The following is a 27,336-nucleotide window of genomic DNA, read 5'->3' as shown; positions in this document are numbered from 1 at the left end:
AAATAATTTGTTATTGATCTCTATTTGAACAATCATTCCATAAGTGCACTCCAGTCAAAGTAAGTGTATTGCATGAAAAATGTTGCTATTTACAAAGTATAATCTTCAGAATATTATGCCCAGGTACTGGTCAATGCACCAGAAAAAGAGTTTTTTCTGCTTTGAAAATGACTGGGCAGTTAACTATCTGCATGGAGAGAGCAGTAGTCTTCACACACCTCTTGAGGGGGCTGCCCCTTACACAGCAGTCATGTAAATGAATTCAAAAATATTTACAATGTACTTAGCCTTATTTCATTTACTTACCTACTACACCCTAAGTCGCTCTGTTTTTCAACTCACCACATTTTTGGACAATGTTCCCATGGAGAATAAAAAACAAGGACAGACAGACTGAAAGAATGTAAAAAGGTTTATGTTTGGTTTGACCAATGAAGGTATTACTAATATAAATAAAAAATAATCATTTAAATCAAAATATGATTTTCATTTTCAGGGCATGGTTTATTTAGTATTTTTTGCAAGCCCAGTGAATGTGTGATTGCTAGAAACACAATTAAATTAGGAGCACATTATAGTTGCTTATATAATTGTACATTTAGCCTTTAGATAGTATTGGTGAACAAATATACATGTAATTATGTATTTGTAATATCCAAGATCTCGGGCAGTTATATTAGTTTGTCAAAAATTTTATGTTGTAGAAATGTATAACAATTTTCAACCATCAAATGGCATCCCTACATAAAGTACCATTCCTTCATAAACTGGGATTTTTGGAAGTTGCTTAGTACCCATTCCAGGGTCATCAAATTACAAATTATTGGTAGTTCTGGGCCACCCACATTTTAAATCCTGCAATATATGACATATTGGAATGAATTGTATCCATATCACAATCACCTAAACATACTAGATGCACAAGATTCTTTTGACAACGTTTTTTAATGGCATTCTATTGGAATAAACCTTTGCACATATATCAAGTGGCACTGAAGTCAACAGGATCTGAGAAAAGGCAAAGGCAAATTATCCTTTTCTTTCAGACCAAGACATTCTCTAAAGGGGTTTTAGATAGCATTCTATTGCTAAAAATGCTTTTGGAGATTTGTGGTTCCATTGAAGTTTTCTTATGTGAATGAAAATGTAATTTGCTTTTACCCATTAACAATTAAAGATGAGAATTCTATAAGTTATATCTGTACATGTTCTGGCAGATCTGTGTTGTTTTGATTGGGTGAAATAAACAAGACTTTATCATCCCGGTGAATAAATGCTTCTTTGATAAACTATTAATTTTCTTTACACATTCTAAGTCAAAGAACAATGTGATATTTTAAAACTACTGTTTTACACTTTTACAATAACAACAACTACTAAATCTTGAATGTACAGTAAATTAAAAAGTGTGTGTGTTTAATCACATTAAAATACTATGTTTTGCTTTACTTCTCACATATTTTTGTTTTATTGCATTATAGCTATGCGAGATGTTACAAAAATAAATTTTTCCACTATGATGACACAGAGAAACCATTGTCAAATGCATTTGTTAATCAAAAATATGTATATTTCATACCAAAAACTAATCAAAATAGTGCTGAATGGTTACTAGGAACAAAAAAATGCATGGATAAATTATGTCTCTTCTTAGTGTATGCTTGGATAATCAAAAAAAAAAGAGCTTCACTGAGCTAAGTGAATAATCTTTTAGGCTCCATGCACACTGGCTTAAAAAAACTGTTGCTTTTGCAGGAGTTTTGTGTTCAGCTTGTAGAAGCTACTCAATGTTATCCTATGTGTCCATGCACATTAGGACAATTACAGGCATATTTTAAGCTCAACGTTCAGAGGCAGGAAAAAAACCCTTCCGGTTCGTGTTTCTGATTAGAGCTTACTATCAGAAAAACGTACAACTCTCCTAAACATGTCTAAACTTTGTACAAAAAATGCTCTATATGAGCTATTTTAAGCCCAGTGTGCATGGGGCCATAGTGCATTTTTTAGTATACCAGGTTTGAAAAGTAGATGCATTGAGGCTGGTTTACTAAAGGAGTAAAGTTCTAACTCAATAAATGGTCTAATATATTGCTTTATAAATTAAGACAGGAAGTGAGGGGAAATTCTACATTTTCTGAGTTGTCATCAGTGTAAGAGGTGATGGTAAATCATCCAATTAGGACAATGCTGATAATGAGTGATATCTCTGTAGGATAGAAAATACCCTCCTTTTTGGGAGATTTCATCTCATTTCCTGTTGCACCTCCAGGACCTGAAATGGAAATCCCCCCAGCAGGACAGAGTCAGCAAAAAAATAACCTAATAGGGGTTTAACCCTTCCATATTCTATTTAAAACAACAACAAAAAGGTTCTGGCTGTACACACATATTAAATGAGACACATAAATATTATTATTATTATTCAGTGGTTAAATTAGCCATAGATGGATATAAATTAGGCTGGTTCAGAAGGGACCACCTGGATTTTGATCCATGTGTGGCTGTCCCCTTTTGGCAAAAGTCAATCATTAGATAGACTTCTGTTGAATGGACAACCTGGAAAACTTTTGTTGATCGGGTCGATGGAAAAGTCCTGCTGTCAAAATACAATGTCTGGCGGGGAAGGGTATTTCATCCATTCACTTTGTTTCTGTAGATGGAGGAATCTGTTTGCCTTTCTGCTGGTTGAATGAATGGCTGAATGAATAAAGATTACCCATGACTTCAAATGACCAATCATGTGCAAGGGATTGTTTTTTAAAAATTGAATTTTGATTGGGAATGATTGGACATTTGATGTAAACATAGATGCCACTCATTCTCAAAGTGAACATTCACTTTCAAAGTAAAAATGCTATACTCTAATAGTGAATCAATCCCAATCTTGTATGTCCAAATCACACGTGCTAATATGTTGTGTACTTTCAAAGTTTATTATGCTAACATTGGCCTTACTTTTGTCTTTATGCAATAAACAAGCATATGTGTGTTTCACAAAGATCATACCATGAATCACTATAGTTTTTATTTAAAAAAAATGCATTTATAAAAATGTTTAAGGCACTTTTTTAACATAAATGAGACATCATAACCTCCTTGTAAGTGTAATTTTATCACAGGCTCCTAAACTATACTGCTTGTCTAAGCTAAGCTAACTTGGACACATGCATTCATGTTAACATATCTATTTACAAAATGTTTTGTTTTTTTATGTAAAAATTAAGCTATGTTAGAATCTAATGAAAATGCATATTAGTTCTGAAATTTGCTCAGTGTGTCACCAGTTGACAAATTTTAAGTTCACAGAGATGACAGGTGCTGAAGGCACTGTTTCCCTGTTACACCCTATATGAATACTTTGTTGGAAGTTGAACAAGAAGGCTGTCTTGAAAATTAAATGTATTTTGCTTATTCAGAAGGGGCAAATGTTACGAATATCATACTCATCATTTTTTATGGTTATTTGTATTGACATTTTTCTTTTCTTTTCACTACATTCTTTCAGTGTTTCAAGTTGGCATGTCAGAAACTGTGCTTGCAGAAATGAAACTATCCTCATTATGCAAATGTGGGTTCTACTGATAGGCATGTTCTGTTTTATAAATTACATCCCCTTGTCAGAAGTCAAATTGTATTTGAATAACTTCACGGAAATTGTCACCAAGATTTGAAATTGTGTGCCTCGGATGCCATTGTTGATCTAGTCAGTGAATAAGAAATGGACATGTTCATTTTTAAGTGTGTGCATGATTGTTTTGTCAGAAATGTTATTTAAATGAAGCCTAGATCCATAAATAATAGTTCATGTATATTTTTGTAAAATTTTGCATCACATAAATATATTAAAGTGTGTTATATTTCATAAAATATGCTAACAAGTACTTGTTGTTGTATATTTTACTACAAATAAGTTTATTTCCTTTAAAGGACTACTTACAGAATAACTGTAGGGTAAAATCCATATACATGCACTGATACAATTATTAAAATTAAAATAATTTAAATGTAACCCGAATTCAGAATTATGAAAAGTACTTCTGTGAAAAGGCAAAGATTAGCATTTACATAGAACATTTTCATATATTTGCAAAAGGAAAGAAAAACAAATAGTTACAGAAAGTAGCTAACCTAGTTTACTTTGTTTTATGTCAATGTCACTGATTCAATAAGTACAGTAAGTTGCACCTACATGACACGTTATGCATATTTTCTCTTGAATACTCAAGAAACCACATGGCTTTATGGAGAAAAACAGGATTCTAAATGATTTCCCTTCTCTGTCATAAATTACATTTGTGCTTTAATACCAAGAATATCTTGTTTTTAACACCTTCTATTCATGTTTATATATATATACCAGTTAAAACATAATTGTACATGACACTGGTTGTAATGCTAATATTTTGTCTGATTTTATAAAAAAAAAAAAAAAAAAACATGCAGTCATGTCATTGCGTTTCTTCGAAAACTATGGGAAGCCTTAATCCTGACACAATGTTTGCCTTAAAAAAAAAAATATATAGAATTAATTTATGGTACAGCTTTCTTAACAATTTAACTGAGTTTTAAACCCTTGACAGTAACAGATACAAATTACACCAGCCCAAAAATTGTTGGGGCTAATTTTAATATTAATGAATTCCTTGCAACCTCAGTTCAGCAGTTTCGATTAAGCTTTAATTAGTAGCCAGAGGGAAATCCAAAACAAAAATAAGGAGCTGAATTGCTAATTAAGCTGGTTTGATGGGGTAGAGTTTTAGTGAAGGACTGGTTGTAACATGCTTTACTATTTCTGACACAATAAAATAGTGAAGAGTTTATTCTACCTAATGTCCAACACTGTACTAAGTTTGAAGATGGAGCAGAAATTACTTATCTAATCTAGAACATGGCACTATAGGTCTGAGAATGTTTGCTTGCACGATAGAATAGTGGTGCAAGCAAACAGGCAAATAAGGCTCAAACACAAGGTTTCAAATATAATTCATTTGCTGTTGTTGCTTGCGTTGTATTCTACTTCACATTCGTTGTTTAATAAAAAAAAAAAAAATTACATACTAATTGTAACAATCTATTTTTTTAACATATTCATTATTCAGAATTGCATTTATAGGACTGTAAACATTACATCTATTGATCAAGAAATGGTTTAGGTGTATTAAAATGCAAGAGCTTAATTTGTTTTTTGCTATCTTGTGTTCACTTCTAACAGCCAATCAGGTTAAAAGAAAGTTGTAGTTTTAATTATCCTTTGATATGCTTGATGAGAGGCAAAAGTGCATACTTCTGGAGCTGAAATAAAGGTTGTAGAGTTAACTTTGCAAAATGAATCCCTTATTATAGCATTTACAAATGTTAATGCATTTTTTAACATTGAGCATTGTGCATTGTGACATTTTCATAGACAATGCTGGTCTGATCTGGTTTGTAAAATATAAAAGTATAAGATGCTAGATTTATCATTTCACAAACAAGAAATGTGTGACATAATTCGAGTCGTGTCAGTCTCTTCAGATTCAATATTGCATGAAATGTTTTTTTTTTTTTTTAACTGTAAATTAACTTATGCATACCATTACTTTAATGCAAGAACTGCTGTTGCACAGCTATTCCCAGAAGATTGCTAATTATAATTAAGAAGGGCTTCTCATCATTGCACTATAACCAACTGGTACAGACAATTGTTCTAAAGAAAAAAAGGTTGGATGGCTTAAGTATAGAGAGGAATATAATTTGATTTTACTCAGATGCTTTTTGTAATTTGTAATTTATCATTTTGCTTAAGGTTCTAAAGCCTACAAACCCAATAACTAAGGGATAACAGCAGGCAGAAAATAAATGATATTGTTTCTGGGGGTATTAAATATAAGCCAAGCTATCAGAGGCACATAGCTCCACCGAATAGTAATCAGGTACTTTGACTTAACAGTGTTTTGTTTTATAATAAGAGTGGTTGCCATATGTTGAAACCCCTATCTGTCTGTGTCTTAGGGGTTTCATACCTTTGTAACAAATCCAAAAAAACTCATTTCATAATTCCTTAATCTACCCATTGTAATGTAGCTCCACTAGTGTAAATCCACAGCAGACTTTTCTGCTGAATGCTGTTAGAAGATTACATATGATATGACTTAAACAAATGGGAAGCAGTGAATTAGGATTCAGTAGATAGTGCAGAGTAACTTTCAGTAAATCTTTTAGCGCATAGTTTACAATTGTATTTTACTCAGCATGGAATTGATTAAAAGCACATGTAGACTTTCTTAAAGAATGTTTTGCTAAAACAGGCACATTATTTAACATGTTTACATCCTCAAATGCTTCAGTATTGGGATGCCAACAGAGCTGTGGGTTGATTAGCAAACAGAGAGCTGACTCCTTGATCCAGCAATCTGAATAAACAAATATATTGGAAATATTATTTCCTTGTAATTCATGCTGACCTTGCCAGGAACATGATTACATTGTAGTCTGCAATGTGCACACAAGGAAAGCTCCTACAAGAACATGTGGTATACAGTTTGTTTTTAATAGGATTGAAATAGAATATGCATTAAGGACAGTGTATTTCCTTTTCATGCATTTGCATCAGTCATTTCCTTTAACAGTTTCATGCAGTGTAATCTAAGTCCCAGACTTTAAATTCAAACCCCAAAAGATACTAAAGTTAACCCAATAATACATTAACCTGTGTTCAAGGTGCGGAGTATAAGAAATGACCATCGGGTCATTAAAAATGACTTAAAGTCTCCAAAGGGCAGTTCAATGGGGCCATAGTAATACAATATTTATTAAATATATTTCAATGTTTCAATCAAATCCTAGGACTATTATATAATTTAAGCTATATTAATCATTAGTGCCATACTTTAATAATAAGAAACAACAAACAACTAGAAAGGGTTATATATACAACTAAATGTATAATTACATATCATAATATTAAGTTAGGGGATGATATACATAATGGCATTTAAGCGTTAAAATCAGAAGCAGTTTCAAATGTCTCAAATACAACAATAAGCAATTATAAGGGACATCAGGTATACTTATTATGTCTTGCCCACTAATTGCCATAAAAAAGTACTATTGGTTACATTGGTTACAATATTGTAGTGATAAAACTACTTGCTATTGGTTTTCTTCACTATGTTTGCCTTTCATAAATAAAAAATACAATGTTTGTGAAGTAAGTCAGCAGCATGCACTTACTTCTCCACCTGTGTAATGAACAACATTTTTGTTTAGTATACACATTACTAGTATATTTATACAGAGGATGATTTTATCTACATTAAAATATATCTGACCCAGTTCAGAAATTACTTTTTGAAATTTATACAGATATTTTTAAGCAGTGAGTGTTGGGAAATCATCAGATATATATCTGTATATATATATTAGATAGCTAGATAGATAGATAGCTAGATAGATAGATAGATAGATAGATAGATAGATAGATAGATAGAGATCTCAATCTATATATCTGTATATTTCTCTATATAGATATATAGATATCTATCCATATATACTGTATATATATTTTTTTCATAGATCTATATATGAAAATATGTAGTGAAAAAGTGCATTTTGTCAAACAGAATAACATAATACAAAGCGTTATAAGGTCTTGAAATTTGTATTGCTATTTTAAACAATACCCCACCAGCATACATGTCAATGCCACAAATGCCTAGTATAGATATAGGAAATTAAATGAAAGTGTTTCCCCACAAGCTTACTATATTAAATATTTACTTTTTCACTAAATACATGCCCCAGCAAAGATGAGAAGAATTACAAAAATACAAATGTATTAAATAAATTATTGGCTGTTTGAGATTTGGCAATCAAAATCTATAAGTCGTACATTGGTATTCTGTTCGTGTATGATATGTATATTGTAACCGATAGCTCATTGTAAACAACCAGTGTGGCAAGCAGGCACAGTTTTTGTCATAACCATGGCTAGTAACAGCAAAGACAATTTACTGAGAAAACACATTTAAATGTAGTTTATTGCTTTTACATGTTTACAAATAATTAAAAATACTTAAAATACATTTTAATAAATGTATAAGACAGTGATTATATAAAGTTTAAAAAAAATGGCTTCCATTTAAACTGTTCTTTAATCAGCTTCAGAGAACTGTAATATACAGGATATTATTCAGGAAGTTATTTATATCCTATTATACAATACGTTCACCTAAAAAACCCAATCCGGTTCATAGAATTTTTTTTTTTTTTAAAGAATCCTTACCTAACAGGGGTTTTGCAGTGAATAAAAGTTTTCTGAGGTTTTGTAAAAATATAACTTTATTTCAAGAAAAAAACTCACTGATAGCAATTTTTAAATATTTTTAAAGATGTATTTTTTTTTTAAGATAGAAAAAAAACAAAAAACATTGAATAACTAGACATAGTTAGTGGCTAAACAATTTATAAAACTGGTAGCAGTCTGAAATAGGATAAAGTAATATCACATTAGGGCTGTAAAAGAAGAAATTGATGAGAACATTTGTTATTCGTTAATTGTGTCTAATGAGCTTTAACAAAAAGTAAGCCTGACCACAAACCAACTAAAGGGTTACTCTTTTTATCTTCTGTCACATTCTGTTTTACCATATTACAGATGATGGTTTCAATAAAACCCTTATTCAGAGATAATTAGGGTATGGCCCTGTAATGTCAGGAATAATACAAGGCAAGTGTGGGTTTGCACTGGTGTCTACCGAGGCATGAAAAGGTCTGTTCCCAGTCCAAGCTTCTAAAGTCACTCCGCTAGCATAGGATACATTGTGGCAGTGAAATACTATACATATACCCCACTGAGATGAAAAAAGGACAAATTAAATAAATTATTTTAAGCTACATGGATATTTTTAATCCATTATACTTGATCATTAGCTATACATCAGATAATAAGATTGGAGAAAAAGTGTCAAAAATTTTTCCATGGTTTGTCTTTCATTAATTAACGCCTTACTGTGAACACAGACTTATTATCCTCACTTTTTATAGGTGAAATATTACTGTTAAAATTAATGAGTTGCCTAAATAAAATATTTGCTTGTGTTAAATAGAACATTATTGTTGTTTCCAAATATTATTCATCACTTACATAGGTAGACATTGATTATTAAATAGAATATGGACACTATGCAAAGAAATCTCCCACTTAAATCTGCATTTGACAAAGCTACTGTATGTTGTTATCTTACAAGTTTAAAGTTGTATATGGCTGTGTTTTGTTGATTAAATTCCTTTGCAATTTATGATTTTCCTAATGAATATTTTCTTTTATATGATATGTCAAAAAGTATAAAACAAAAGCTTCTTGGGTTCTAGATTTGGTTCCTTTTCAAAAATCCCAGATTGGCCCTTATCGCTTCAACAGTGATCTGAAATTTCCATGTCCATTATTGCTTATATTTCCACAGTAATTGATTGTTTTTAGAGGGGGCAGGGAAAGTTCTCATCAGTGAAAATTCCTTTGCACTCCTATTCATTAACAGGAACAATGAACACAAAATGTGACTTACAGATTGTGAATGAATGAATTACTCATGACCAAATGTACACATAAAAGCTAAAGCCCACTAGTGCAAAGTCTGAAAAAAAGCATCTTATTTTTCCATCACTTTTATTCTGTGTTTTTTTTTCTTTATTACAAAGTTATCTGGATTAGATAATTTCACAAAGCAGGGTATTTTCACAATTAAAGTCAGGAAACATTGGGTCTTGCTCACACACAGATTATCCGACTGCCTATTAGTTCCCTGTAGACAATAATGAACATTTCAAGCAGTCATAATGACTGGCTATTGCCTCCAAGGTAAGTCCCATAGGGCCCGATCCTTGCCCAGTAATCATAAGCAATGTTAAAATTGGCTGGAAGTTTATGGCTAGTATCAGGTGGTAGGTGCAAGTTTTGTAATTAGGTTTGCCACAAAATATAAAAGCATAGCACATCTGCCCAGAAACACTGAATTTACTAAAGAAGTAAAAAATCTCCCCTCTAAAAAAGAGTGAAGATTCACTACAGTTATCCAATAATGTGCAGATTCAATAAACAGCAATTGATTTTCACATGATTGGATAACTGAAGTGGAACCTCTCTTTTTGGGAGTAAAGGTTTTCAACTTATTTAGTAAATGAGCCTTAGAATCCTACAATTGCAGTGTAGAACCATATTTACCATCATCTACATTGACTAAAAAATGTGTTCATAACAGTATTGTGCTTTGCTTTTGTGAGATCAAACAACATTGTGTACTGAAAAATTATGTAAATTTGTTGTTGTCTTTTTTCATCTGCTTAAAGACCTGTGGAAACTCCATTGAACTATTTCACTCATATTCATTCATTTATTCATTCATCATTCTGTCTAGAAAAGTCACTTGAAAAGGGGAACATGCCCCCAGAAATAGGATCTTACCTGTAAAATCCTTTTCTTAGAGTACATCACGGGACACATAGCCATAATTATTAACTATATGGGTATATAGGCACCTTCAGGTGATGGACACTGGCACACCCAAGACAGGAAGTTCACTCCCTATATAACCCCTCCTCCTACCAGGAGTACTTCAGTTTTGTAGCAAAGCAATATACACAAATCCCAAAAGAGAGGAAGGACCTCTGTGTCCCATGATGTACTCCAAGAAAAGGATTTTACAGGTAAGCTGTTATAAAAATCCTATTTTCTTTACCATACATCATGGGACACAGAGCCATAGTTATTAACTATATGGGATGTCCCATAGTAATACGATTTGGAGGGAGATACAACCCGCAGGGTGCCCCCAGACTTGAGGACCTATACTGCTGCCTGCAGCACACTGCGCCCAATGGCGATATCCTCATGCATTTGTACATCCACCTGATAAAACCTGGTGAATGTATGTATGTACTGAAAACCAAGTTGCGGCCTCACAGACCTGAGCCATGGAGGCATGGTGATGCACTGCCCAAGAAGCACTAACAGCTCTGGTACAGTATGCCTTGACTTGAAAAGGCAGAATATTACCTTTTAAACCATAAGTCTGAATTATAACTTGCCATATCCACGTAGAAATTGTCACAGTCCCTACCGTGCCATGCAGACGGCCAGGCGCGGTCTCTCCCCAAGTGGCTCTGAGTGGTATTGAACTCATGACTGTCAGTTGTTTCTCCTGGTTCTTTACCTCTGAGCCACTCCTCAGTTCTATTCAGCCTGCTTTCCAGCCATGCCTAGTTTAGCATAAAGTATTGTGGGCAATTCTCTGTTTGTACCTGTCACTCCTGGATCAGCTGAGGCAGTTCATTTCATCATAATTGCCAAGTGTTCTTGTGCGCCTGTCTTCTGTTGCAGAGTTCCAGTGTTCCAAGACTGACCCTGGCTTTGTTTATCGTTATCCTGACTTCTGGAATCCCTGACTGTGGCTTTACCTTGACTATCCTTTGGCTATTCCTGTCAAGCCCCCGTACACAGATTCACAGCCCGGGTAGCTTATCTCTTTGTTACCATGGGCTGTGTTTATTTACACGGGTGAGCGTACATCTCTGCACCATGGACTCTATGTGGTAAGCCCTCACATAATGAACTTCCCAACATGGAGTCCGCAGAGATGTACAGGATGCTCTCCTACCTTGCCCTGCAACTCTCCAGCCTGGGCCAGACCGTTGCTGAGTTACAGCAAGAAGTCCGCTTGTTTAAAGGCACAGTACGCCCAACCCTGGAACCTGCATGTCTGGAACCGTTTGTTATGATGCCTGAGAAGTTTGATGGGAATCGCGCATAATTTTTGAACTTTAGGATGGATTGCGAGCTGTTGTTTGCTCTTAAGCCTAGGACCTATCCATCAACCTGCTCACTGGGTTAACCAAGATATGGGCTTTTCAGCTATTACAGGAGAGGAGCCCAGTCTTGGACAGCTGGGAAGCTTTCATGTTTGCTCTGGACTCCTATATTACAGTTTCTAAGAAAACCAGTGTTCCCAAATTTGCTTCTAGTTCATGTGGCCTACGGGTACCCAGGGACAGGAATACCCTGTACAGATATGACTCCAAGCCATTCCAGTCTGTGCCAAGTTATGAAGCCCTAACCCCTCAAAGCCTGGACAGTCCTGAGGTTTTACCCGCTCCTACCCTGGATGATGCGTAAACCATGGAGATCGGGTACATCCGGTCCAAGCTTTCTAAGGGAGAGAGAGAGAGCGGAGGAGAGGCTGTGGACTCTGTTTCTATTGTGGAGTAAGAGGGCACCTTATCTCTCTCTGCCCAACTCGTCCACCTCGGCCAAAGTTTCAGCAAGTGGTACTACTAGGTTCCTTCCTGCTACCTCTGAATCTCTGCTTGCTTTCCAGCTTGAAGTTCCTGTGCCTGTGTCTCCAATTGCAGTTCTGGTACCTGTGTCCCCAGTTGAAGTTCCTGTGTCCCCAGTTCCTTTGCCGCTGTTCCAGCTTGAAGTTCCTGTGTCTGTGTTCCTAATTGCAGTTCTGGTGCCTGTGTCCCCAGTTGAAGTTCCTGTGTCCCCGCTTGAAGTTCCTGTGCCGCTGTCCCCACTACCTCCTGACTGTAGGTATGCCTCAAATGGCACGGACCTGAAGATTGTTGAAAGAGCCTTGCGAGCAACTAAAGTCTCCCCAGCTGGAACTTCTAAAACAAAGAAAGCCCAAAGGAGATAGGCCGTTCCATGCTCTGAGGGCATTCCTAAGGGGATGAAACTGTCACGGTCCCTACTGTGCCATGCAGACAGCCAGGTGTGGTCGCACCCCAAGTGGCTCTGGGTGGTATTGAACTCATGACTGTCAGTTGTTGCTCCTATTTCTTTAACTCTGAGCCACACCTCAGTTCTATTCAGCCTGCTTTCCAGCCATGCCTAGTTCAGCATAAAGTACTGGGGGCAATTCTCTGTTTGTACATGTCACTCCTGGATCAGCTGAGGCAGGTTACCTAATTAGCTGGGTATAAAACCCTGTCTCACTCTGAGGGTTTTGGCAGTTAATTTCATCATATTTGCTAAGTGTTCTTGTGCGCCTGTCTTCTGTTGCAGAGTTCCAGTGTTCCAAGACTGACCCCGGCTTCAGACCCTGGCTTTGTTTATCGTTATCCTGACTTCTGGAATCCCTGACTGTGGCTTTACCTTGACTATCCTTTGGCTATTCCTGTCAAGCCCCCATGCACAGATTCACAGCCCAGGTAGCTCTCTTTGTTACCAAGGTCTGCGTTTATTTGCAAGGATGAGCGTACATCTCTGCACCATGGACTCCAACCTAGGTAAGCCCTCACAGAAATAGTGGATTTCGATGCCACCTGTCCTTTCCTAGGACCTTCCTGCAGCACAAATAAGACATCAGTCTTCCGGATCTGAGCAGTAGTCCCTAAATAGACCTTGACTGTTCTCACCACATCAAGACAATGTAGTGACTTCTCTTCCCTAGAACACGGTTTTGGAAAAAGCAATGGCAGGACAATATCTTGGTTCAGGTGAAAACCTGAGATCACTTTAGGCCAAAAACTCGGACAAGGGCGCAACACCTGTCCTCGTGCATAATCAAATATGGCTCTTCACAAGAAAGAGCAGCCAATTCTGAAACCCTCCTTGTTGAGGATATAGCAAACCGGAACACCAGCTTCCTTGTCAGAAGGACCAAAGGAGTATGCTGTATCGGTTCAAAGGGATGTTTTTGCAACACTGACAAAACTAAGTTAAAGTCCCAAGGGTCCAAAGGTGATCTAACTGGCAGATTAAGCCGCCAGTGGAATAAGACTGATAAAGCCGAGACTTGGTCCTTAATAGTACTCAAGGCCAGCTTCATCTCTACCCCTAATTGTAGAAAGGCAAGAATCCTGCCTATACTATACTTCCAAGGGTGCCAACCCTTGCATTCACACCAGGAAACATAAGCCCTCCAGACTCTATGTCCAGAGTCTCCCATTTTTGGCAAACAGCCAGAAAAAAGTCAGGGTCAAGGGGCCATTCCACCAGGAGCAACTGCTGGCGGCTCAAGTAGTCCGCATGACAATTCTATACTCCCAGAATGAAAACTGCTGATAGGCATGGAACATTCCTTTCTGTCCAAGTTAGAATGTGGTCCACCTTGCTCTGTGCTGCAAGACTTTTGGTGCCCCCTTGGTGATTGATGTAAGTCCCAGCTGTGGCATTGTCAGATTGGATCCTGACAGGACAACCCCATAACCTGAATGTCCAGGCCTTCAGAGCCAGATGCGCTGCCCGAATCTCTAGGATGTTGATGGGCAAAGTTCTTTCGGTCCTTGACCACTGTCCTTGGACAGTTGTCTTTTCTACTACCGCTCCCCAACCTGAAAGGCTGGCATCTGTCGTTACCACCTTCCAGATAACTGGTCTGAAGGATTTTCCGTTCAGAAGATTCCGGGTTACCAACCATCAACCAAGGCTCTGGGACACCCTTGGGGACAGCCACATTGGCAAATCTAGAGCTTGAACCATTTTGTTCCAAGCAGACAGGATACTGTTTTGCAACAGTCTCGAATGGAACTGGGCATAGGGAACTGCTTCGAATGAAGACACCATCTTTCCTAACAACCTCATGCAAAGGTGATTTCCTTTCAACCTGACCACCTTCATCAACTCTCTTATTTCATTGATCTTTCCCTAAGGCAAAAACGCCTTTTTCTGGGCTGTGTCTATTATCAGACCCAAGTACTCCAGCGATTTTTAGCGTTTTAATGAAGACTTCTCTAGGGTGAGAATCCAACCTAGCTTTTCCAGGTATTTGGTTGTAATGTGCACCGACTGGTCTATTAGCAATAGATCGTCCAGGTACGCCAAGACTGTTATGCTCTGCGCCCTTAGACTAGCTAGAGGTGGAGCCAGAACCTTTGTAAATACCCAGGGAGCTGTAACCATCCCAAAGGGAAAGGCCACAAATTGAAAATGATGCTGTTCTATCTCAAACCGCAGAAACCCTTGGTGAGCGGGAAATATAGGAACATGCAGATATGCATCCCTGATGTCGATGGACACCAGAAGCTCTCCTCCTTGTAGGATAGAAAACACTGATCTTATCGAGTCCATGCGAAAAGAGCAGACCTTCAGGAACTGATTTAGATTCTTTAGATCTAGAATGGGTCTGACGTCTCCATTCGGTTTCCTAGTGTAATGGAGTACCCTAATGATCAGCAGAATGATGAGGCTGTCAGAGGACGAACCAGAGAAGAACTGACATATTTGCCAACACTCAACATGGTCACGCTAATATGCTCAGAAATGCGCACAGATGTTGTGTACACACGTACTCACACAAACCTGTGCACACAGCAGATGCAAAGACAGATCCTGGCTCCCAGTGGCCTATTTAAAGTCAGAAGTCTGGTCTAAAAGTTGCTGGATGATTGTCAGCACCCCCCCCCCCCCTGTATCCTGTGCTTCTGTGTTGCTGTATTCTTAGATTCCTGACCCAGCTGGCCCTGAACCTGTCTTAGCTTCTCTCCTGGCTCTAACCCTAGCTTGTTCACATGGACTTTACTTACTGCATGCTTACTGTGTATGACCCCAGCTTGATCTTGACCACGCTTCCGACTGACCTCCTGTGTATGACCCTGGTTCTGGCTCCTGAAACCACTTCCTGTTCCACTTATCTGTCAAGATCTTTCATTGCATCCAGCAAGGTTATGGGCTGATTCTGATTCCGCAGCAGCCCCTACTCGTTCCATGCACCCCACGGAACCACCAATGGGAGCTCTTCCTTCCACCCCTCTCCACTTCCAATGGGACATCTGGACATCGCCATTACCGGTGATAGCCACAGACTCTCCTCTCTGCTTCCACTGGACCTCTAACATGCCTTGGGAGCCAGACAGCCGAGATACATGATGTGCCTGTGTTACCCCCATATCTTGTGAATGCATTCCTTTTATTTGATTTTACAACCTAAAAAAATTGATACACGCATATGGCCGTGTCTTCTTCTTCTTCTTTCATTTTCAGGACCCAAGAGGAATCCAATATTCTCTATAGAAGAGCTGTAGCCTGGCCAAGTGTACAGACTCTCTCCTGACAGACTTTAAAGCGGTGTTCCGTCCCCAAAAAATTAAAAGCCAGCAGCTACACATACTACAGCTGCTGGCTTTTAATAATAGGACATTTTCCTGTCCTGGAGTCCAGCGATGTCAGCAACGCAGCTGATGTTTCCATCAGCTGTCGGGTGTTGCTGCCGACATTGCGGGTAAGGGTACCCTACTGCGCATGCGTGAGGCCCGCCCCTATTTGCTACTTGTCTGGTAACAGGGAGAGGAGGAGGGAGGAGGAGGGAGCCCTGTGGTGATGTCATGGGCCGTGGCCCAGACTCCCGGAAGTGGAAAAAGATTTCCTGTCAAAGACAGGTATCCTGTCCCCCCTCATCCTGAAAGGTACCAATTGTGGCACCGGAGGGGGAGAGGAGACAAATGAGCGTAAGTTTAAACTTTTGGGTGGAACTCCACTTTAAGGAAAATTAGAGTATTCAGCTACTCCCTGGTTATGTGGTAAGGATTTTTATTGTTCATCTAGAGTGACACCTGTCTTACTGGTATCTCTGCACAGTCAAGACTTCACCTGCTCACCTAAAGTGTCTTCTGCCTTGCTGACACCACTGCATGGTCAGCTCTCCTTCTGGTGCCTCATCTTCTCTGATCCACATGCAACTCTACAGCTGCTAACCTGCCATGTGCTTCTTTGGGCTCAGCACTCTCCACCTTCAGGGTTGCTCTGCTCTCAGCCGCAAGGAAAGCTCTCTCATCACCGCAGCCTCCGATCAGGTACATGACACAGGCACAGAGTAACTGTAATATTCAGTTTAATAAACAGAATCAATAACTCAAAAAAAGTTCAGAAGGGCAAAGAGCATGCACACACTGCAGAATAACACAAAACTGATTATTAAAAGAAGCACAGACATGGACTCCTCACAGCAATGTCTATATGCTTCAATCAGGGTAACATGTGGTTGCATTGTACAATCTCTTTAAGACTCTATAAAACAGAGAGCCAAGCTGAGAATCACTACTTCAGTAAAGCAGTTCAGAACATGAACATCTACTTGTGTTTATCCTCATAAACAACATCCCTCTCAGTGAAGTCCAGGGTACTCTGGTAGCCCAGGCAAACAGTTGAAGGGATCTTAGGTCAGTCGACAAAGAGGGGCCAACCTACTAGAACTGGAGTACTATGGTAACAATCAGAGAGGGGGATCCCCAGAGCACCAGGGTGTTTTGGAGAAGTTATGTAATATTAGGCTCCTGTCCTGGTGTTCATGTGCTGACTCTGACAGAGGAGGGCCTCTCACCTGGCTACAGATCACTTGCTCAGCTACCTCTGCCTCATTAGGTGTGGCCTTTCTGAGCTTCTGATAAAGGGAAGCATCTTCCCTGGGTATGTTCAAGAACACAGGGAGTTATGGGAAAGGATATTGAGGGGGCCTGCAGCTGCATCTGAGAATGATGAGTAAATCAGCACTTCACTACAGTGGTTTATGTGTTTTTACTGTTGCTTTTTCATATACCTACGCTAAAAAAAAAATCCAAAATATATTGTCAGGTATATTATAAAATCTGCAGTGCAGTAAAAACTATATTCCCAGGGAATTTAGTCAGCAAGGATAGGTCCATCAGTTCCTAGTAGCTAGTATAAAAATATTTTTTATTTAGGGTGGTTTTGACAATTTAATCACTTTATAATCCAAATTTTTTTTATGCATTACACATAAGATGTAAAGTTTGTCAATGCTTTCACTTAAATCACTGTACTTGGGCTGGCATGCAGCTATTAAAATTAAAGTAAAGTCAAAGCTTTTGATCCATATATGTGTTTTGGGTCACTAACAGAGAAGCTAAACTGAAATAGGATGATTGGTTTTGCCAATCTTGATTTTGTAGCAAAATTACTAAAGTTACCTTTTCATAAATTTTGTCAAAATTTAGTCTTAAATTTGTGGACTGCTTAGACAAAATGTAATTAAAAAAACACAAAGCGTTTTTGATAAAGAAAGGAAAATCTATCACTAAAAAGGGAAGTTTCCACTTGTTTGCATCCCCCCCCCCATCCACTGTCATATTTGGGGGAAAGAAGGTACCTGGTTTTGACAGATTTCTGTGGCGGTATTCAGCCCCTCCTCCTTTCCCCTGCTGCCCTCTAGACACATTACATGTTCCAGAAGACTGCACTCATGTGCAATAGGAAACTGGCTGTGAAGACAGACTCCTTACTGCTGGTTTCCCTTACCTAAGATGCCGATGCCTGCACCAAAAGCTGATTGAAGAATTGGCTCAGGTGAGGACATCAGATTCCTGAACAGATAAGTGTCCTTATATTAAAAGTCAGCAACTACAGTATTCGTAGCTGCTGACTTAACATTTTTTGGGGGGTGACTGGAGCTCCTCTTTCATGTTAATCCTAATGCTTAATTTTCAAACAAAGCCACGTAATTACCATGTCAGCACTGAAATGGTGATCACATGGCTTTGTTGATTATTATATCACTATTATTATTATTATTATACACAATTTATATAGCACCAACAGTTTACAAAGCGCTTTACATTGTATAGGGGGAACAACACAATTACAGTACAGTTCAATACAAAAGGTACAGGAGGGACCTGCTCGTAGAGCTTATATTCTAAAGGGAGGGGGTGGTACAAAAGGTAGTAGCTGCAGAGAATGATTTGATGGGGGTGGCTCGGGGACAGTTCGGTGGGTGTGGGATAGGCTTCCCTGAATAAATGAGTTTTCAGGGATCTCCTAAAGGGTAGGGGCTGGCAGGGAGTTCCAGAGGGTGGGAGAGGATGGGAGAGGCTCTGGAGAAGTCTTGAAGGCAAGCATGGGAGGAGGTAACAAGGGAGCTAGAGAGCAGGAGGTCCCTGGAGGAGCAGAGGGGACGATTTGGGCAATATCTTCAGATGAGTTTGGTGATGTAGATGGAGGCGATGTTGTGAATGGCCTTGTATGTTATGGTTAGCATTTTGAATTTTATGGGGTGGAGTAGGGGGAGCCAGTAAAGGGATTGACAGAGAGGAGCAGCAGTCATGGATCGGTTAGTGAGGCATATTAGTCTAGCAGCAGAATTCGTAATAGACTGAAGGGGGGATAGCCTGCTTAAGGGAAGGCCATTAAGGAGAGAGAATCGGTACATCAATTAGTAGTACCCCTGCTGCTCCCTGGGGTTCAGAGCAGAGCCCAGAAAGGAGTGATGTCACTTCTAAATACAGAAGCCTGGTTTCTGTTGATAAATGTATCCATCATCAATACTGGATATTCAAAGGGAATAACAGTTGTATAAACAGATATTGTTTTATGCAATGGTATCATTTTCACAAGGTTCATTACTTTAGTACAGAGATGAGCAGTTTTGACCACAATTGGCTTTAATTCATTCTCCTACAACAGTGTGGTTTTGGCAATATCATCAAATTGGTAAAGTTCAGTACTGCCAACACTCTGTGGCGCTTCGGATTCAGGTGGGTGCAATGTTAGGTGGGTACAGGGTGCAGAGTCCAGGTGGGTGCAGGGTGCAGAGTTCAGGTGGGTGCTAGGTGCAGAGTTCAGGTGAGTATAGGGTGCTGAGTTCAGGTGGGTGCAGGGTGCAGAGTTAAGGTAGGTTCTAGGTGCAGAGTTCAGGTGGGTGCAGAGTTCAGGTGGGTACTAGGTGCAGAGTTCAGGTGGGTGCAGGGTGCAGATTTCAAGTGGGTGCTAGGTGCAGAGTTCAGGTGGGTGCTATGTGCAGAGTTCACGTGGGTGCAAGGTGCAGAGTTTAGGTGGGTGCAGGGGGCAGAATTTAGGTCGGTGCAGGTTGCAGAGTTCCACCTTCAAATCGCCATCCTTGACAGGACTGTCTTCCCCCTCCCAGCTCAGACACCCATGCCCCTTCCTGTTCAATTAGCACACTTTATTTTTCCCCAAATCTCCTTTCCAAACGGTGCTGGTGTCAGTGCTCTATATCACGGTTCTGGTGTCAGTGCTCTTTATCACGGTGCTGGTGATCATCTCCTGCACCCTCGTCATAGCCTACCCTGACCTTTCCTCTCCTCCATTGCCTTCATGCGCTCCTGAGTCCTGAATTGTCAAAATTTCACATATAAAAAAAGAATGCTTGTAGTTGTCGATCCCAGATTCACTCCATACATGTGTTAGTAGCCATGTGGTGGGACTATGTGTGCACAGATAGAAATTATTTTGTGGCTGGAAATATGACCTGTAGGTTTTTAAAGTTCACCTGCCATTGAAGTCAATGGGGCCCGTCGCAAACTTTGTGGTTCGCGAACTTTCGGCCGCCTTTGTGGTTCACGAAATGTCCCATCGGAAGTTCGTCCATCTCTATAGAGGAACATTCGTTTTAGTAGGCTTATTCCTATAGGTGGCAGAGGCAATGAGTGTTTTTTGCCTTCATTGTTATCAGCTCTTCATATTATTCCCATCATCAAAAGATGTGAACATCTCACATAGGAGTATTTACTTGTCTTCTCATATACTTTGGTAGATGAAAAACAATAGACAAAAAATATTCTTTGTGAATTATACCTGTGCTATTTATTGGAATTCGCTGCACATTTATCTCAGATTCACCCAGAAACGTGTGTGCTGTATACTAACTATTCACTTTCCTTATATTTAGTTTCACTTTACACTTTCAATTTATATTGATTTAATCTATCAATTAGTGATCCTTCATTTTTATAAATAGATCACAAAAGCTGTTCATACAGTATACCCAACTGACTGCTATTATAAACATTTCTGGTTGTGGCCTGTATCTTGTTTGCTGAACACTCAACCTGGGAGCACAGAAATTTAGATTCAATTCAACTAAAGTCAGCAAGGGATATTTTTATAAAGGATTTTCTGAGCATTAAATCTTTTTGGAAAATTATGCCATTTTGCTTTTATCTGACATTCCATAATCATATTCATCCTATTTTAATAGGGTCAATATGCACCAGGTGAATAAGATAACTGGTAAACAACCAACTGTAAAAATTGCTTTAAAGTGTATACTTTACACTTTAAACTGTCTCTACATTTGCAGCCATATTGGGATTATACATACTTTACATTTGTTACATGTTTCATTTGCATAGCATTACTTAAAAAATATATATTTAAAAATGACAGCTTGCATTCTACTTGCTCTAGTCAGAGAAGTCTACAATTGCTTCCACTGCTATGAGATGTTATTGATGACTCGGGAGTTAATTTGTACCATAACTAAATAAAAACAGAAAAGTGGTCATGGTTTAAATGAGGTGGGTCACAGGGTAATATAAGATCATTTTATTATGACTTTCAGAAATAGGTAGAAATGCATTGCAAAAAATAATTATACATCCATCCACAATAAAAACATAAAAAATACATATACAGTTGAGAAAATGCATGTACAGTATAGCAAGGCATTTTCATGGGATTTCATACTAAAGTATATGATGATGTATGACAGTGTTTCTCAACTCCAGTCCTCAAGGCGCTCCAACAGGTCATGTTTTTAGGATTTCCATTATTTTGCACAGGTGGTTTAATCAGTTTCACTGCCTTAGTGATTACCACAGCCGTTTCAAGGGAAATCCTTAAAACATGACCTGTTAGGGTGCCTTGAGGACTGGAGTTGAGAAACATTGATGTATGAAACAACAAATTGTGTAGCATCTGTGGAATGCAACGCGTTTCGTGGATTGTGTTAATGTCCACTCACCAGGAGATTTACCATAACTAATCCTGTCTGTACTGTGCTGGCAGATTTCATTATCAATTGTACATTTTGTCTGGGGGCAGTCTTTGTCTGGGGACAGACTCGCTTTAAAATAGTTTAGATTAGCAATCAGTCTGCCCAAAGGCTTGCTCCAAAGAAAAATCTAAAGGTAAGACATATTAGAAAAGGCACATTATGTGAATGAAAACACATAAACATATGGTGAGGTTTTGTCATTTGACTGCAAAAGTAGAAGTAAACTTTAAATAGGTGCCCAAATGTGTTGTCATGAGCTCTCCATAGTGCTGAAATGCTGTGTTGGTTGAACTGGATGGACTTGTGTCTTTCTTTCAACCATATTAACTATGTAACTATGTAACTAATGATGATGATTTCAGCACTAGTGGAGTTTACTGTTTTTTATGTAAAAAAAAAAGAAAGAAAAAAAAACAGCATATTATACCTTCCACCAGGGCTGGACTGGGACAGAAATTTGGCCCTGGACTTCATCCAGACCGGCCCACTTACATTTTGAGTGTCCCATCAGCACTCCCTTACATCAGAGTGTCCCATCGCCAGCCCCCTTACATCAGAGTGTCCCATCGCCAGCCCCCTTACATCAGAGTGTCCCATCGCCAGCCCCCTTACATCAGAGTGTCCCATCGTCAGCCCCCTTAGATCAGAGTGTCCCATTACCAGCCCCCTTACATCAGAGTGTCCCATCAGCACCCCCTTACATCAGAGTGGCTCATCACCAGCCCCTTTACATCAGAGTGGCCCACTGAGCCATCGGCCCACCGGGAAACTCCCGGTAGTCCCAATGGCCAGTACATGCCTGCCTTCCACAAATAACCAGCAAAAGAATGCAGGTATGCTGGCGTGAATCCCTGTCCCCAATCCCAAGTAGCTCCTTGCCATGTTGAAACCACCTCACATGCCATTCATCAATTAGGGGTGCTTTGAGAAAGGTTTCCAAAAAAAAAAAGGTGTCTGATGCTAAATTGCACCAGGTTATTCAGCACCTGCTCTGCTCAATTGTGGGTGCCAGTAAGGAGGATGAATGTGCCACCTATCTGCAAACAAGCCACACATAAAAAAAACACTTTTTAGGATTGTAAATGTAACTAATATTTACCTTCCAGTTTCAAGGTATCAAAAAATAATCCCTGGCAGGCTTACTCCTCTACATGAATTCCAGAAGAGGGAGCACAGATTCTGACTGACACTACAGTAATTGTATACATGTTTGAAAGTCCAGGGAGGTGTCTCCCCAAGTTTCCTTGTGACATCACTATTTGGTAATAGTCTAAATGATCTAATTGCATACTTGTTTGTTTCATATAAACATCTACATCATTTTGTATATTCGTATAAGTGTAGTTCTGGTTTACTGTAAAAAAAAAAAAAAAAAAAAAATCACCATGGCCAAGGGTCTCAAAACCAAAGTCTTTACAAACCATCAATCCAAACCTAATCAGTGCATGACATATTAAAATCACTGATAGGTCGGCCTGCTCTTATCATCTTCGCTAATCATTTTGTTTATGGTCACTAGGCTAAAACAGAAGCACAATGTACACTCTGTTGTTTAATTAATTTGCACCCTACACTAGGTCATCTATTCTTTGCAGTGGTTTAGTATTAGAGATAAATACTGAAATGTGACCTTGGTCAAATACCTGCTTCAAGCAAGCAATTAACTGATCTACATGTAACTTGCATTGTGACTTCAGATCTGAATTGGGCCAAGGCCATCTGCCTATTTGTTAATACCAGTCTAACAAACCTTCTGTCAGCCTTCTGCATCCTTGCCTATGTTCCAGGATACGCTGGTACCATGACTGCTGTCCTAGGTTTGCTGTTTTAGGGTGGCTCCTTTCTCTTGCAGTGTCCTATGGAGCCACCTTTGCTTGGGACTAGAGTTATGCCTCACTATGCTATGTGCATCACAAGAAACACACAGCCCATACCCTAGGATGGCAAGGAACTCCCCTGCTCCCCTCATGTCTCCAAGCTAACAAACTGTCTAAATATTGCACTGTCCACTGTTAATGCTCTCCTGTGAGAATCAGAATGTCATGGAAGCCCCACTGAGAGAGCAGGAGTCAGCAGCATTGAACTATGTAAATTGCATGCACTGGGATATGCATTCTAGTTTGCTGGTGAATGCTATTTTATTGTGCTTAATGTGAAAAGCCCCATACACACTATCAGATTTTCTGCTGATTTTTTCCTTCAGATTTACCAAAACCATATAATATGAGGTCAAACCTTAGGAGTTTCAATTTGTATGCAATCAGGCTACTACATGGTTTTGGTAAATCTGAAGACATGGGGCTTTAAGCTAAAAAGCACAGAGGGGTTAATACTACATAAATGTTCTGCATCTCCTTTTCCCCATCTGGAAGCGAGCAAGAGAGGATGGCTATGTTCCTACATGCAGTGGAACCATGGAGAACAAACAGAAAGTTAAATCACAGCACCAGTTTAAAAAAAAAGGAATTTGAAGATCAGGATGAGGTTGGGAGCAATACAAGATATGTTTCCGAATTAAAGGAGAAGTCCAGTCTGAGCTTTTTAGCACTTTGCACTCCTGTGACCTGTTTTCAGCAGGGAGCGGTCTGAAGTCCGTTCTATGCTGGTGTCACTGCCATCAGTTGAGGCAGCGCGTCATCCCGACTTCCAAAGTCTGGATCCACCAGCTGCCTTCATTGATGGCAGTCTCAGCAAGCTGCTGAGACGATGAGACGGACAGCCCCACCCCTCCACAGCTCAGCACTCCAATGAGTGTGGAGAAGCAGAGAGGAGAGACGCTAACTGACAGTCAGCAGCTCTCCTCTCAGCAATCTGTGAAAACAGCGATGTTTGGTGGCTCGCATCTCAGTGCAGAGATGCCGGGGGGACAGCTCTAGCATCGGTCTGATGCTGCATTCATATAGGTAAGTATGAATCAAAAAAAAACCCAAAGCAAAATACTTCTCTTTTAAGAATACTTAAATAGATTTTTGTTTTACTTTTCTGAATTAAAAATAATTTAATAGATTTTTTTTTTAACCACTTTGCTGACCGGGCCATAGCCGAAAGACGGCTACAGCATGGTCAGCTTATTCTGGGAGGGCGTCCATGGATCGGCAGACCCGTTACATCACAGATTGCGCTGGTAGCGGGTGTTTACCATGTGATCGCTTCGTCAAATGACGGAGCGATCACTTGTAAACAAACATGACATGACGCCGGTTCCTCCCTCCCCTCGGTACAGTGTGAGGGGAGAGGGGAAGAGATTGCAGCAGAGCTGTGGACTGTGTGTAGTGCCTGCAGCGCTGCTCTGTGACAATACTCTGCAGTACTCTGCCCATACTGTGCAATACTCTGCCAACACTCTGCAACACTATAAAATACTCTGCCAATACTCTGCAACACTGTGCAATACTCTACCAATACTCTGCAACACTGCAATACTCTGAAATACTCTGAAATACTCTGCAATACTCTGCCAATGCTCGCTAATACTCTGCCAATACCTGCCAATACTCTGCCAATACTCGCCAATACTCTGCAATAAATTTTAATAGAAACAAATAATTTTTTTATTTTTACCAAATTTTCTGTCTTTTTTGATTTATAGCGCAAAAAATAAAAAAACAGCAGTGATTAACCTCCCTGGCGGTATACCCGAGTCTGGCTCTGGATGGAATTTCAGAACCAAAGGTGGTAATCCTGAGCCAGACTCGGGATCGAATCGCAGGATCCAGGAAGAGTGTGTTTACCTTATCCCCTGGATCCAGCGATGTCCCCCCGCTGTGTGAGCAGTTCGTCCTCCGCTCAAACTATCACAGAGCCGAGCTCCGTTCCCCACGGGTGTTGCGATGCACGGGGAGGGAGAACGGCGCCAAATTCAAAAAGTAAAACACACACATTACATACAGTATAATGTAATCTTACAGATTACATTGCTGTATGAAATTATTTTACATCCCTTTTTTCCCTAGTGGTCTGTCCAGTGCCCTGCATGTAGTTGTATATTATAAAAACTGTTCTTTCTGCCTGGAAACTGGAGATTGTCCATAGCAACCAAAACTGTCCCTTTACATCAAAAGTAGTTTTAGACCAGCTAGAAAACAGCGATAATAAATTAGAATCACTTGCAGAATTGAGCGATAACGATTTGTGGGGAAATCCGTCATCATATACTGAAAAGTAATGACAGTGACAATTCTGCAACTGAGCAAATGTCAGTGTTTTTGATTAGATTACATTATTGAATATTTTTTATTATTATTATATTATTATTTGTTATAATTATTTATAGTTATTTATTATATTTTAATTTATGATTTTGTTTTTCAAACTTTATCATACCCAGGATGTCTACTAGACTCTGGTTTGGACAGATTTAAGTGAGTTATTCCTAAGAATTACAGGCCTGCAATATAAAACACCAAATTTCCATGCAAAATAATTGTACCGCTTTCAGCATCAAAAATCTGAAATAATCATACCACCAGGGAGGTTAAATACCACCAAAAGAAATTTCTATTTGTGTGAAAAAAAAGGACAAACATTTCATATGGCTACAGTGTTGCATGACTGCAGGGCCGCTGATAGGCCAGTACAACTGGCCCTGCTGTACCGGGCCTGACCAGCAGGGGGGCCCGGGCAACCTGAACTTCAAAATTTTATGTATAAAAAAAAAAGTTCCTCCTCCACCGATCAGTGCCCTACAACCAACCCCCCCCCCCCCCCCCGAGCGCCCCCCTCCGCAACTGAAGAGGAGACAGCGCCGTGCCTCGGATTCGCAGCACACACAGAGAGAGCCCGAGGCACTGGCAGTGGGCGGCATTGCAGGGGGAGGTGCAAGCAGCACCCGGGTGGAGTGACATCTGCTGGCTCAGTGATCCGGGACCCGACGCAATAATCCCCTTCTCTCTGTAGTCGCGTCGCGCGGCCGTTCTGATCAGTCTCGGCAGCGGCTGTCACTCACAGCCGAGCAGAGTGAAGCTGCCTCCCCCTCCTGCATGCACAGCACTGTGTAGACATAAAGGAGGAGGGGGAGGCGGCTTCACTCTGCTCGGCTGTGAGTCACAGCCACTGCCGAGACTGATCAGAACGGCGCGACGTGAGTCACACGACCACAGAGAGAAGGGGATTATTGCGCCGGGTCCCGGATCACTGAGCCAACAGGTGTCACTCCACTCGGGTGCTGCTCGCACCTCCCCCCTACAATGCCGCTGCCTTGGGATCAAGGTACATTATGGGTCCTTAGGGGAGTATGTGCACTGTAGGGGGGTTCTTAACTGTGGGGGGTCTGTGCACTGTAGGGGGTCCTGCACTGTAGGGTGGGTCCTGCACTGTAGGGGGGGTCCTGCACTGTAGAAGGGGTCCTGCACTGTAGGGGGATCTGCACTGTAGGGGGAGGGGTCTGTACTGTAGGGGAAGATTCGGCACTGTAGGGGGATCTGTACTGTAGGTGAGGATTCTGCACTGTAGGGGAGTCTGTACTGTAGGGGAGTCTGTACTGTAGGGGGGTCTGCGCTGTAGGGTGGAGGGGCCTGTACTGTAGGAGGGTCTGCACTGTAGGGGAGGATTCTGTACTGTAGGGGGGTTTACACTGTAGATGGGGGTCTGTATGGTAGGGAGGGGGTTCTGC

This window comes from Lithobates pipiens, unplaced genomic scaffold (genome assembly GCF_037356315.1).
Source record: "Lithobates pipiens isolate NorthernLeopardFrog02 unplaced genomic scaffold, aLitPip1_a1.2 Scaffold_16, whole genome shotgun sequence".
Taxonomy (NCBI): domain Eukaryota; kingdom Metazoa; phylum Chordata; class Amphibia; order Anura; family Ranidae; genus Lithobates; species Lithobates pipiens.
The sequence above is the reverse complement of the archived record's forward strand: the minus strand, read 5'-3'. Positions refer to the sequence as shown.